Source organism: Mus musculus, chromosome 7, assembly GCF_000001635.26.
Source record: "Mus musculus strain C57BL/6J chromosome 7, GRCm38.p6 C57BL/6J".
Taxonomy (NCBI): Eukaryota; Metazoa; Chordata; class Mammalia; order Rodentia; family Muridae; genus Mus; species Mus musculus.
In genome coordinates, this window is record NC_000073.6 from 68,398,338 (window position 1) to 68,413,562 (window position 15,225).

Consider the following 15,225-nt stretch of genomic DNA (forward strand, 5'->3'; position numbering starts at 1 on the left):
ACATATGCAAACATTTTACTAATAAAGTATTTGACAGGAAGAAACTTTAGGGAGGAAGGATTTGTTTTGGCCTACAGTTTGAGAGGATGTAATTTACCAATTGAAAGATGCATGAAAACGCCTCATGACTTTGTAAGGCCATTAAAAAAAATTAAGGTCAGAGAGAGAGAGAGAGAGTTCAGCATTTCAGTGTCCTGCTGCTCTTCCAAAGGACCTGGGTTCAAACCTCAGCACCCACATGGTGACTCACAACCATATGTAACTACAGTGCCAGGAGATCTGGGACCTCTTCTAGCCTCTGTGGGTACCAAACATGCATGCGGACACACAGACATAGCTGCAGAGAAAACACTGATACACATAAAATAAATAAATAAAATTGTCTAAAAATCATAGTAATTTATAAAGGAGGTTAAATGGGGGCATGGGGAGAGGGGAAGTGCTTTTCTTTAAAAACATGGACGATGAAATGAAAATCTAAGTGCCAGGTGTGAGAAAGTCCTTGTCAGCTTGGTCAGAAAGGCTCCAGATGGTTCACAAACAACACAGGCTTTTGCCATCGCTCTTTATTGCCAACTATAAACTGGAGTAAGTAAGACTCCATTGTTGAAGACACAACACACACTAATTATAGGACACAGAGAAATCAAACTGGAACCCATCTGGAAATCACTTCCTTGGTGGCTGGATTTCATAGTGCCCAAGGTTCTGCAGTTCCTATCTGGAGAAATCACGAGTATTTGTCCAGCAGTGCACCCTGCATGTTGCAGTACTGACCCACCAGACAAAATGTACGCAAGACAGTGCAACAGTGAGTGGCATGACTGTTACAGGGGTAACCAACTGTGGTGACTCGTAGTTTTGGGCATTTGAACACTTGGTGCCCAGCTGGTGGTGCTGTCTGGGAAGGTTTAGGAGGTATAGACTTACTGAAGGAAATATATCACTGAGGGCAGACTTGGAGATTAAGAAACTTTGCCAAGTTCGGGTTAGCTCTCTCTGCTTTCATGCTTGCTGTTCAAAATGTGAACTCTCAGTTTCTTGCTTCCAGACACAATACCTGTTACTGGCTGCCAGGATGTCCCTGCCATTATGGAACTAACAGACAAAATAAACTTTTTCTTCTATAAGTCACCTGGTCAAGATATTTTGTCATAGAAAAAAAAGTAAGTGATAAATAAATAAATAAATAAAATAAGACTAAATGACTAAGGGCCCAGCCCTAGATGGAGCATCTGTGACATCCCCTGCAAGGCTCAGGGAACATCACAAAAGAGAGGGTGGGAAGACTGTAAGAGCCGGAGGATGGGGGAGTGTGCTATGAATTGTTGTCCTCTGCACCTGACGTGACCTTTGCACTCATGAGCACACAGCAACTGTGGTTATCCCCATAAGACCTGCAGTCAGTCATGCCAGCATGGACGAGGTGGGACTCATGATGCCTGTGCACCTACAAAAAAGCTTCTGGAAATGGGTGACATCTGGAGGAGGGAGAATCAATTTCATTCGGACAGCTCCATGTCTGCCCCTGCTCATGCAGGTAGCACTAACTGGATCTAGTGAGTTATAAAAGATCAGACAATGTGAAGAAGGGTGAGCACTGTTGGGTGGGTCTGAAGAGACTAGGAGAGGAGAGTTGGGGTGGACAATATCAAGGCATTTATAAGTATCAAATTGTCAAGAAACAAGTTAAAAGAAGTTTTTAAACTGAAAGCAGGGCATGGGGGCACTTGCAATCCCAGTGCCAGGGTGGGTGGGCATATACCTGGTTTGCTGGACAGGTAGCCAGTGAGAAATCTGGTCTCAAAAAAGAAGACAAAGGAGAAGAAGAGGAGGAAGAGGAGGAGGAAGAGGAAGAGGATGAAGAGGAAAAGGAAGAGGAGGAAGAAGAAGAAGAGGGAGAGAAAGAAAGAGAAGAAAACTTGGTGGCACCCGAGAAGCCGCAACCAGTGCTGCACGCGCACATACACTTGTACACACACAAACTGAACAGCTACCTCGGGCATCTGTGACGCTTTATCTGTTTGATGCAGATGTCAAGTACACACATGGATGGAACTACACATGAATGCAAAAGACAAACTGTGCTTCAGCTGGTATATTCTGTACAGCACTGCCCCCTCCCCATGTCTGTGTGTCTCTCTGTGTGTGTGTCTGTGTGTCTATGTCCACTGTTGTGCATGCATGCCCAACAGATTCACCGGAGGTCCCCCCCAGCTGACGGTGTGTGGATGCGTGCTCTCTTCCACATGTGTGTCAATTTAACAACTCGATGCTCCGTACATGTGCGTTTTCCTGCCTAATATCTTTATTTCTCAACTGCTTGGTTTCAGACTTGGAAAAGCTGTGCTTGATGTTGAAAGCTAAGTTCACACCATGCAGGGTATTTTAAAACTCAGCATCTGATGCCTGAAGTGTGAAAAAAAAAATCTTCCTCCTTTCTGTGAGCACCAAATGCTGGAAAGTTTTTTTTTTTCCTTCACTAACTGGAGAACATACAAGTCTATCAAAGGCTGATATGCACCGTTGTTACAGAGTGTGCTTGGAAATTATCCCTGCTATTTCAGTGATGAAACAGGTCATTAAAACTCTGGTTTGGTAGAGAAGTGGTCCAAATGTGTAACGTCCGGGAAGAGATCTTGAGGATAGATGGCTCACATGCAACCAATAAAATGGATGTGCTTGAATTTTAAACAAATTACGTACTTACACACATTTCAAGGCTTATAGAATGAAAGGACACAAAGAATGCTTGAGGTGCTGGAGAGATGGCTCAGTGGTTGGGAGTGTGTGCTGCTCTGGTGGAGGACCTGAGTTCAGTACCAAGTATCTGTATCAGGCAGCTGTAACTCCAGGTGTAACAGCTCCAAGTGTTCCAGGGCCCTCTTCTTGTCACCCCTACAGGAGGGTGGGCACCTGTACTCACGTGCACATATCTCTGTCCCTACATAATACATACATACATACATATGTACATACATACATACATACATACATACATACATACATGCATGCATGCATGCATATGTGCATATGCTCACACACATAGTTAAAAATAAAACAAAAATTTAAGACAATATACTTCAGGGAATCTGGGATAAATGAAGATGGGCAAGGGAGGAATACAGGCAGGTTACCTCACAGCAATGATCACAGTTGGTGGCCTTCTGTTCATAGTCAAGTCTTCAGCCTCTGAAAAACAACTTTCAGGGGGAAAGAAAAAGAACAGCTGTATTGAGAATACACAGATGTTTTCTTGACATTATTCCCTAAGCAATGCAGCATTACACTGTTTACTGTATTGGGTATTTCAAGTCATCTAGAAATGTTCGAGTAGAGGGTAGGACACATGTAGAGTCTGTGCAAACATTGCAACTTTATTTTCATTACTTCCTGACTTTGATCAGTGCGAGGGACAGAAGCCTGGGCCTTCCATGTACTACAGGAAAACTGCCCTCAGCCAACCATACCCTTGTTCCCAGCTACAGGCCTTTTGTGTAATGATATGGGGTACTCTGGAACTGATCTGCCATAGGGGCATAGAGACGGGGTGGGGGTGACAGTCCACTTGAACCTGTGTTGGACTGCTCATGACTGTTGGAACTGTACCATGCTGGAAAGTTCTTCCTTCTCAGGTGGTCCTCTTGCTCTCTTCTTTCCATGTCAGAGCGATATGTGAGCTGAAGGCTCTTCCTTCCCCTCACGCCTATTCAGCTCCCTGGAAGTCTCTGGTGAGTGTGTTCTTCCAGAGGAACACGTGCACAGTCATCATCTACCCTGGGCCTGTGGCTCTCATTTCCAGCTAGCTCCTGGGACACTATAGACGCTCTCATTTCCAGCTAGCTCCTGGGATACTATAGAGGCTATGTGAGAGGTGGACTTGCCCCACCAGGTTTATTGCACACAGATGTTCTAAGCAGTGTCTAGGCATGACTGAGAAAAGAATTCTTCATGTTCATCTTTGTTAATCCCCAAGGATGCTATACAGTCTAATGCCTTTTCCATAGAATGAGCTGAGAAGTGACAATGTTTTTTTTTTTTTGTTTCTTTGTTTTTTGTTTTTTTTTAAATGTGTATTGGTGCTTTGCCTGTGTGTATATATGCATACCTTGTGCCTGGTGCCAGTGAAGGCCAGAAGAGGTTGTCGGATCCTACAGAACTGGGGTTACAGTTGGTGGTGAGCCATCATGCGGTTGCTGTAAACTGAAGCCAGGTCCTCTGTAAGAGTGGCCAGTGGTAACCATTGAGCCATTGTCCCATCCCCATGGTGACAGTTCTTAAGAAAAACTAGAGCAGGGACCTCTTGCCTCACATACTTTACAGGTAATAAATCCTTCGTTTGCAGGGGCCAAGTCTACCTGCACTTAGAGTCATTCAGAGCATGGGTCATTGGAAAAAAAATACATCCTAGTGTGGTATGCCCAGTAGGGCAACAGGCACCATTCACAGGACCAGCAGCATGAAGATGGCAGAGCTCTGAGGCATAGTCTCCAGTCCTCAAACCTCCTGTGGTTACGATGCCAGCAAAGGCAGATGGGGTGGTGGAGGGGGTGTGGGTCCATCTTCTGTCACTGTGACAAGATGCTTGAGATAACTTAAAAGGAGGGAGGGATTTACTTGGCTCACTGTGTCAGGGGCCTTGGTCTGTGGTCACTTGGCTCCTTTGTTATTGGACACGTGGCAAAGCAGTTCATCTTGGTCGAGAACACACAGTAGAGGAAGGGTTCCCTCCTACAGGCAGGAAGCAAAAGAGAGAAAGAAGGGGATGGGGGTCTTGGTAGTCACTTTAACTGTACACCCTGAAGAAGTTAAATTCCTCTGATTAAGCATCACTTCTTGTGTGTGTCTGTGTCTCTCTCTGTGTACGAATGTGTGTGTGTGTGTGTGTGTGTGTGTGTGTGTATGCACATGTGGCTTCTTGTGTGTGTTTGGGTCTCTCTCTCTCTGTATATGAAAGTGTGTGTGCACACACATGTGCACTCCCTGGAGATGAGGGATCAATATCAAGTATCTGTCTTCATCACTCTTTGCTTATTTTCTTTCGAGACAAATTCTTACTGAGCCTGGTGTTTACTGATTGGTCTATGCCAGTTGTCCAGAAAGCCCCAGAGATCCTCATGTCTCTCTGCCTTGCTAGCACAGGGATTAGAGGCAAGTGCCACCATGCCTGGCTTCTCTGTGGTTCCTGGGAATTGAACCCAGGTCCTCCCATTTGTGTGGCAAACGTGTGTATGTATGCATGCACTCATGTTTTCAGTAAGCTACTGAGCTCAACATATTGCCTTGAGGCATGTGGTATATGTGGGTGTGTGTACCTGTGTTTGTGTATGTAGAAGCCAGAGGTTGATGTTGGAGTGTCTTCTTCTGTTGCTCTCTGCCTTATGTTTTGAAGCAGGGTCTTCCAGTGAACCTGGAACTCACTGATAGTCTAGACCAGCTGGCCAGGGACCCCCAATGACCCTCCCATCTTAGCTTCTTCAGAGCTGGGATTTGGGGTATGTGTGGCTCCACTGGACTTTTTATGTGGGAGCTGGGATTTGAACTCAGGTCCTCATGCTTTTGTGGTAAGCCCTTTCCCCACTGGACCATTTCCACAGCTTTTTATAATCCAGCATGTTTACACTTGGCTGGTACCCACTGTGCCATATAGGGTCCCCCGCCTCTGCCCACCAGGTTCCATTGTTGGAAGCTCTCTCTTACCTAACCTGTAGCTTGTGAACAAAGTATAGCCGGCAGTGTGTTGCCTTGAAGCAAGCGGCAACTGGGCTAGATTTTCTACAGCAGGCCTTTGTGCACAAGCTTGTGAAACACCAGTGGAAAAAAAATAACCTTATCGCAAATTAAAAGAACAATCTTTAGAAAATAGTTGAAACGTAAGGTTAATTGGAGCCAGAAATGTCAAATTAATGCAGCAATGCACGGGGGAGACTGCCCTGGCCTTTGAGCACGGAACCCGTGCGCATGACGAAGGGAAGCCGGGAACGACATAATAGGATTTTAGGGGGTCCCCTGTCATATTAAACAGGCTCTGCAATTAATTTCTTGCTGCCATGTTATTTTCATTGCCCTATATTTTCTCTGACCTCTCGCATTTTTTTCAGCTACCAATGCGGGGCAAGTGGGACTGAGGACTGAAAGAAAAAAAAAATCTTCAAAAACTGTTTTGACTGAAAATCCGTAGCAATGCAATATAAACAAGCCTTAGGATGTGTGAGCTGTCTGGTGCCCTTGAGGTGATCTGGGGTTCACAGATGCTGACCTGGCCTTCTCTGCTTCCGACATACCTCCTCCATCTCAGCCCCCTTCTGAATCCCGCAGGTCCTATCTTTCAGACAAGTCTTGGAATTCCGAGAGGAGGACGGTGGCCTTATAGGCCAAGATCTTTCATTTGTTGAGCATGAGACACAGGCCAAGCAGCCTTTTAAAAGCCTCACCTTATTTAATCTTCATCAAAACCCTTTGAGGGGATATCCTATGATCGTAGACGTTTCCAGAAGGAGGAGATGGAGGCACCGAGTGGTGAGCTGCTTGGCCAGAGATACACAGGCAGTGAATGTCCCAGACTTTGGGATTTGTACGCAAGCATCTTGACTCCAGAGATTGTGTGTTTAATAGAGTGTCATGTGTCCTTCTCTTCACAGTGGAATTGAAATTCACCTGGAGTGTCTGCTGGACATATAATCAATTTTGTATTTATTTACTACATGTGTGCATGCATATGTGATCTCTCTCTCTCCTTCTTCCTCACTGCCTCTAACCCCCTTCTGTCTGTTTCTTTCTGTCTCTCTGTCTCCCTCTGTCTCTGTTTCTCTGTCTGTCTGTCTCTGTCTTTATTTCTCTCCGTCTCTCTGACTCTGTCTCTCTCTGGATGACTCTGTCTCTCTTTGTGTGCATATGTGTAAATGCATGACAATATGTGTGTGCATGTAGAGACCAGTGTTCTATCCCAAGAGTTTTGCTCAGTTGCCCTCTTCCTTACTTTTCGAGGCAGGGTCTCTCATTGAATTTGGAGCTCTCAGATTTGGTTAGAATGACTGGTCAGCAAGCCCCAGGGACCCTTCTGTCTCTGCCTTCCCAGCCTTGAGATTATAACTCTGAGCCACCACATCCATTTTATGTGGGTGGTGAAGTGGGTGTTAGGTCTTACCGTGCAAGGTGAGGCCTGGCAATCCATCCTCAACACCATCTCTGAGCATCTCTCCTCGGCATTTCTTCTGGGAGATGGAGACTATGTAGGAGAACCCTCAAAGCTCCCAGTCCACGTTGGCGAGTACATCCACCCACTCACTGTTCACACATGTTGTGTATGCACGCTCACACAAACCCTGTTTACAGTGGGTTCCTTAGACAGACTACATGTTTCTGCATATCCTTTGGTTGGACTTCTGGGTGGGAACTGAAAACACTTCCCAGACTTTTCAGAAGCTAGAAACATGGATTCTGAGTGCCATTGGTGCACTTCTTTCTGCCTCTCTTGAAAACAGTTGGTCCTTAGAAGCCTTGGCACGCTGGCAGCCTGTCGCTATGGTAGTTCATGCTACAGGGTCCAGCCTTACTATGTGTCACACAGTGTGGCCAGTCTGTATCTCAGGAGACATGTGGGATTTTTCAACTCTAGCAAGCTTGCTGCCTTACCACAGTGCCCCTCTGGGGACTTACAACCCCCACCAAGGACAGGATGGAAGCTGTCTACCTCTGTTTCTCAGAGACCAAAGTGAAACATACTGGCCACCACCTCGTAGAATAGATATTGCTCTCTCTACTTTGTCATGGAGGAAGCTCCAAAGGGTTGGTTTGCTGGGGACCAAGAAATCCTGTCTTCCAATTGTAAGTACGGTTCTCATTCCTACACACAGCAATGAATTCCCTGCTACAGTGGTTCTTCTGGACATGGGATGAAGTCAGAGATTAGAAGATTTTTAGTTTCATTACAAGTTTCTGTAGTTGTGTTTTCTGTGTGGATGTATTTCTATTTATCGGCAATGCTATTTAATGTATGGTGAGTGTTGATTTTGAGTATGTTGATTCAAATATAGAAAATACTAATTATTATATTTTTGGAATGCTGGGGGTTGCATTCCAGGTTTTACACATACAAAGTCAGGGCTCCACCACTGTCTTATACCCACTCCCCCAGATGTTCACATCTTATATGGAATGTGTAGTTGACAACCCACCCAAATTGAAGAACGGGTGTGATTGGCTTTAGCCAACTCAGCAACTCATGCTCTCTTAGGAGACATAAAAACAACATCAAGATAAGTACATACAGTTGCGTACTTCCAGCAGTTCAGCATCCACTGAGAATTTAGGATTCAGAATTATCTTTCAATCAGTTTTTAACCCTCCCCCTACTATTTTTCCTAATTGTTTGTATTTTCAGGATACCGAGATGATGAAGGATGTAGCTGTAGCATGGGCAAACCTCTAATTGGCTCTGCCAACCAGGTGGCCAGCTGATGAACCACTGTACTTCAATGTCATAAGCACTGGCTTATAGTTAAATATTTGCACGTGTATCTAATTACCTATGCAAAATTGTTCCTGCCAAACAGGAGTCTGGTTGAGAGTTGGCATCCAACACGCATTAATATTTTAAACTGTTGCAAACACTTGGTGCTGTAGATCCAATTTTACTAATGTGTTTTTTTAAAAACACCTCCCACTGCACTGTGTAATTTTTGCATATCTGTAGCATGCTTAGAATTCTATTGTAAGGTTCTGGGCACCAAGAAATCTGATGGTGTATCGCAATGCCCAAATAGCAGTAAGAAGAAGAAATCAAATTCATCACCAGGTTGTTAGTATTTTTTCCAATTAGTGTAATAGCCTCAGAATATGAGTGGGTCACCCAGGCAAGAAAGGGTGGGTGAAATCAGCTGCAATGGCCCAGCTTTGATTCTTGAACAAAGCTCTCAGTTTCACATGCACTCATCGGTCCTGCTCCCAGCAGGGGTAGAGCTGGCCCTTTTGGCTGTGATGGGACAGCTGGGGTTTGAGAAGAGTCACCATCTTTCCTAGGGTGGTTGGGAAGCTCAGAGCTTGATCACTAGAAGGCACCTTGTAGCGTGGAGGAAAGGGACTGAGGCAGTCCAGAATGAAGGAGCAACCAATAGCCAGGGGCAGGGCAGGGAAGACAGGCCAGTAGTGTGCTGTGTGTGGGCTTAGCTCGGTGCCTGCCACTTAAGGGGCCGTTAAAGGCAGTGGCACGTTAGTCCGTTTTGTGGTGCTATAACAGGACAGCTGCCACTGGAGAGTTTGAAAAGAAGAGAAGCTATTTTAGCTCATGATTCCTACAGCTAGATGATCCAAAGAGCATGGCGTCTTTGTCCTGGACAGGCCTTGGCTGTGTCATAGCATGGATGAGAATGGGAAACAGCCACACGCAGAAGCCCTGTTTTGTAAGAACTTGCTTTTGGCTGGAGTGAGATAGCTCAGTGAGGTCTGTCTGCTCTTCCAGAGGACCTGGGTTCAATCTTAGCATGCACACAGCAGCTCACACCCATCTGTAACTACACTCCTAGAGGAGCTGGCACCTTCTTCTGACTTCCTTGGTCACTATACAAACATAATACAGGCAAAACACTCATACCCACAAAATAATACTTAAAAAAAAACCCTGCTAACTTGGGAGCCAATGGACTCAATGATACCAGTGATCCTTTTTGAGGCTTTGTTCTCATGACCTACACCAGGCCTTACCTCTTAATGGTCCTTCTGACATGATCCTCTTAGAAAGCAGGCTTCCAGCAGATGAACTTTTGGGGTAAGTACAAAAACCACCTCCATGCTGAAGCAGGAGTCCCCACAAGGTGGCTATAATTGTATGGGATGTGGAATCCTGAAAGAAGATGAAATCAAGCTAAATACTTGGTCCCCGGCCTAAAGGATTTCCATGAGGGTCTATGAAGCACATAGGTGACCACTTAGTCTATCTCAGTGATAAGTGACTCAAGGCTGTCACATCTATCCTGTCTGTTCAGGTTCCTTCTTAAAACATTACCTGTTGCCCAGGATCAGCCCTCACTAGCCCTAAAGTCTTATTTCTACAAACACTGTGAGGTTAAGTGGATCTGGTAAACATGTGATTTGAGTTTAAAGACAACATTGGTGTAGCTAAGTGCTCAGACACTACACTGGGCACCCCGGTACTGCACTTAACAAATATTTGTTATGTCTAGTGGCTTTCCAACCAGGCAAAACTTGAGGAGACATTGTCAGTGGCCACTACCAGAATGGAAGAGCTGCTGGCAAGTATTATACAGAGGCTGGGATGAGCTACACAGTTTTCAGTGTGGAAGACAATCCCTCCCATAAGGGCCAGCCCCTTAAAGCACTATTGGTCTTGAGGCTGGGAAACCCTGGCTTGGAACCTTTTAGCAGAACAGAGATCAATTAGACTTGATACATGGCGCTGAGAGCCTGTGATGAACGGCAGGTGGCAGGCTGAGGGGTGACAGCTGGAGATCTCTGAAGGTCTCCGGGCTATGTGTGTCTAGAGATAGGAGCAGCCAGTGTGTAGATTGGCTGTGCCAAGGTTTCTACAGGAACAGGTGTTTGCTTTGGGTTTTTTTTTTTTTTTTTTTTTTTTTCTTGTGCAAACTCCAAGCCGGGTGCTTGCTTCGTTGCTGGGGCCAGCTCTTCTTTGGCCAGCAGAAAGAGAGACTAGTGAGAGGGAAGCACAAATGGGAAATAAAAGCTGTGAGAAGAGGACAAGGGCCAAGAGGAAGAGGTGCTGAGTTCAGAAGCTCATTTTAGATAAAACCTTACAGGTCGGTTGGTGAGCAGCGGGAGGGAGGATGGGATAAGGGGCTTTCAGAGGGGAAACCAGGAAAGGGGATAACATTTGAAATGTAAATAAAGAAAATATCTAAAACAACAACAACAACAACAACAAACTTTAATGGTAAATGCAGTTCAGTGGAGAGGCAACAACTTTGGGTTAGTGTTTGGAAACCTGCAAATCCTAGGCCAGGGCAAACCCCTGCTCCTTCTCTCCCTGCCTCTCCTTTCACTCAAAAGAACATTTTATTGTGCATATTTAAAGTATACAAAATGTTATATGGTACCTATTTACAAATCATTATTAGTGGAACAAAGCAACATACCTATATCACCCATAAGGAGTGCTTACTAAATCCTTGTTGTGGTGATTTGCAGTCGTCTGGTCTTGTCTGATGTCATTTACCTTCTAGTACCCTTGCAGAGGGATTGTTCTGATGGTGTCACAGGTTTCCAGCGGACAGTGTAGCTTGTCCTAGGGAGAGAAGCCACAATGAGAAGCCCCCTGCCAGTGTCTCTCCTCAGATGCAGTATCTCAGACTCGAATGGACTTCTTCAGCCTGCTTTTGCGATCGGGCTAGTTACTAAACCCCTGCTTCCTGCTAACCTTGAGGTGTAAAGGGCCAGCTGCAACTGCTTGGTTAGAAGATGCTGGCACACCGGGGACAACAGGCTCTTTTCAGTCTACCTGCCCTGCGGCCAGTTACCCTGTCTGAGACCCAGTTTGTTTCTCCGAGTCATTTGCTGGGACCCCGTGTCTCAGCAGCAGGTATAGCAACAAGATGAAGGACTGCAGTTAGACCCAAAGTCCATGCTAGGGCAGAAGAGTGTCATAGATGGGGAGGAAAACATAAAAATTCCTGCACTCCAAAGAAAGATTATGTTGGCTTACCCACTGCATTCCTGCTGAGCACAGTTGTAATTGGAACGTACTCTTTGCAAAGTTTATTGGGTCTTGGTGCTACTTGTTGCCAAACTGGTCAATTAATCCATTATTATTATTTTTTAATGAGTTAGGGGATTTCCTTGAGCAGAAAATCACCAGGAAATATGACCAAATGCCCGGAGCCCAGGGAACGGCTGGTCTTTCCTTCTGGTAAACCCCGTTCGACAGTTAAAGGAGGAAATGTATGTTTCCCACGACAGGTGACAAATCAGTCTGGTCTGGAAGGGGGCGAGGAAGGTTGGGCTCTGCTTGGAGGTGATCTTGGGGTGGTCATCACAAAACGGGTCACCCGAGTGCAGCAGCTTCAAGTGTAGGAAATAAAGCTATTGAGTTTCCCTGCTGAGAGACAAATGATTTCTATTTAAAAACCTGCTTGTTCTGTGCAGAAACTCCCAATGTAGCAATAATTAATGATATCGGGAGGTTAAGAAAGACCTTCTGTTGGAGTCCCTCTGCTCCAGGCGTGAAATTGGATTAAAGTGAAGATAAACTTAGACATTAAATCTGAGGAGGAAGTCAGTAATTATGTGCGAATGCACATATTTGCAGCTGTGTGAGCAAGCCAGGTTGGAGCCACACGGTCGTTCTTGTTCCAGGCATGGGGGGCTCTTGGAGATGATCAGTCAGAAGAGGCGTTTAAATGGCACTGTAGCCCAGCTCTTGAGTTCTGCTGGTGTTTTAGGTAATAGACTCTGTGGCTTTACTTACTTAATATTTATTCCTAGTTTTCTTTTATTAGCAGATGTTTTTCCCCTCAGGGGACAATGTGTATTCCACAGAATGTAGTCACCCCGAGATGGGTTAGTTCCAGGATCCTCCTACAGACAAACAAACACCCAATGCCCAGGTTGCTGTGTGGATTAGCACAGTATTCACACAGAACATACATATATTGCCCACATACCTGATTGCCTAGGTTACTCACGGTGCAAATTTTGTTACATAAGGTCTAGATAGACGTGCTCAGCACAGACACAGATTTTTGCTGTTGTTTTTACTCGGTGATTGGTTGAATCCATGGGTATTCATGGGGAACACAAGCATCCAACTGTGAGTTTTCTAGATGTTCTGAGAGATGGGGATGGTCACGAGATGTGGTTCTGACCCGATACATGTAAAGGGAAACTAGCTGAATAGGGTTTCTGGGAAAGCTATATTCCTGCTAACAAAGGACGGGGTCAGCCTCTATGTACCTTTCTCAATCTCCACCTTTACTCATGCCTATCTATGAAAAAGCCTGGAAGTTGTACTGCCATTGTATGATCATTGGAATAAAATTTACGCTTTAAGGGTAGGACCATTGGCAGCCCTGGGGACCCTTCATTCTTCATGCTTTCCTTTGCCTACGAGATGGGAAGGAGACAGCTCTTCTTCAAACATCTTAACTGACTAAGCCCCAGGCAGTTATGTTTAGATTTAGAATAAAACCTTTCCCCTGATTTTTGGCATAGAGTCGACGCAGCACATGATAGTATTTGGGAGGACTCCATGTGAAGCTTGCCTAATTTCTGGCTGCTGACAGGGTGGGCATGGCCAACAGTGACACATCCTTTGAGCATGGCAAGGGGTGCTGATGGTCTCTGTGGCACACAGCCCACAGATATAGCTCTTTGGGTATTCTCTGAGTCTCTTTAGTGTAGCACATATCTACCTCCAGGGACCCAATTGATTGTGCTTGCTCCAGATGGATGCTGTGACCACCAGAAGACATCCTGTTTTGATAGCTTTAGAGCTAACAGAATAACAACACAAAGTAAAAACATAAAACTTCATTCCTTCCTTGGGTATATCCAGATGACCCTGTTTAGAGAGAGAGAAGGCTGGCTTTGCATTTTACTAGTTCTTGGCTCTAGGATGTCAGTGGCTGTTTGGTTTCAGGAAAGCTGGACCAGGAATTCATCTCCTGCTTTGTGAAGGGCTTGCCTCACTGGACACTAGAGGTTCAGACCTAGGAACCAGGTTTTTGTGATGAGCAGATCTCCCTAGATCAGGTCAGTAATGGACAAGAGGCTGAACACCTTGAAAGCCCTCCTCTAGCCATCAGGAGTCATGGCTGCACAGGGTCTCTGGGCCACATGATCAAAGTCTTCCCTTGGTTGAGGGGTCTTGTAGTTGGTCTTGTGTCAGCTAAAACTCATACCTCCATGAATTTCTTCAAGCCATCTCCACACTTTACATCTCACTACTTCTTTAGCTTCATCTCACACACGAGAAACTGAGTCTTCAAGAGGCTGAATACATGACCGCATTCTGGTAGAGAGCTGGGCTGGCCATTGACACCAGCATCCTTCACCCTTACAATTTCCACATGGCTTTTCCTCTCCTTTGCTGGGAGCTCAGAAAGCACAGAGTCTGGTTTCTAAGATGCTAGCGTGAGCATGCTCCAGGGTTATAATCCTCCTATGCACACAGCTACCTGTCTCCAGGCTCCTTTTGTATTGTGAAGCAATGATTGGTCCATGGGGAGATAGGGTTTTGCTACTTTGGGTATGGTCCCTAAAATGTTCTGCATGATGCAGAGTTTGCACCTAGAACACCCAGAAGGACATGGGGAAGACTCAGAGGCTAAGTCACGTGCGAAAAGGGGTCCAACACTTGTGTAGAAAAGAACTTTCTAGCTACCATTGTTCTCTTGTGTCTATGGGAATGCAGGATATTTGTGTCAGGACCTAGTGTAATGATACTGTCTAATGTAGGCTGATGTTGGTGTTGCTGATGAAGGCAAAGTCCATGCTAGATCTCCTAGAGGCCATGACTGGTCACCCAGGAAAAGCCCCAAAGCTGTTATCACACCTACTGTGTGGTGGGTATGCTAAGGCTGTGGTAGAGACATTTTCTGCATACTTGAGATTCCTGACTCTGTAGGCAAGTAGACACCAAGCCACACTTACCAGCTCTCACTGCCTTCTGTCATCCTCTTATAATGCCTGGAGATTATCCTAGGGGGTTCCATAAATATAGAACTGAATTTCTCACACCTGTTTCCTGAATGTAGCTTGTAAAGACTTGTTCCTAAGTTGTGGAAGCAGCTGCAGAGATCTTCCATACACCCTGATGTGTTTATGTATCTGTGAGCATTTTCCACACGGAAAATGGATATAGAATACCCACCTCTTTGTACTGCTGTGGGAATGGAATGTGATAATGTATTTTAAAGGGCCAAGCATCACATCCTGCTTTCTTCTGTTTATTAATTGCACATACCTGACTCTGAAACTTCATCAGAGGGCGAGGCAGGTCTAGAGGTCACATGGTGATGGTTTGGTAAGTATCTGTGCTCTGGGAAAATATGTCATCTGATGGGAAATGCATCCAACAACCTGTAAATCACTCAGTGTACTTTCTTTTTAGGATAATGAACTATTTGTAGATCAGCTGTAGGCGCACAAGGAAACTGAACACAAAGCATGGGGGTTTTTCAATATACTCCCATCCCTTCCCTTCCATCTACACCCACTGAGTGAGTACATTCTCCCATTCACTAATGACAGTGATGT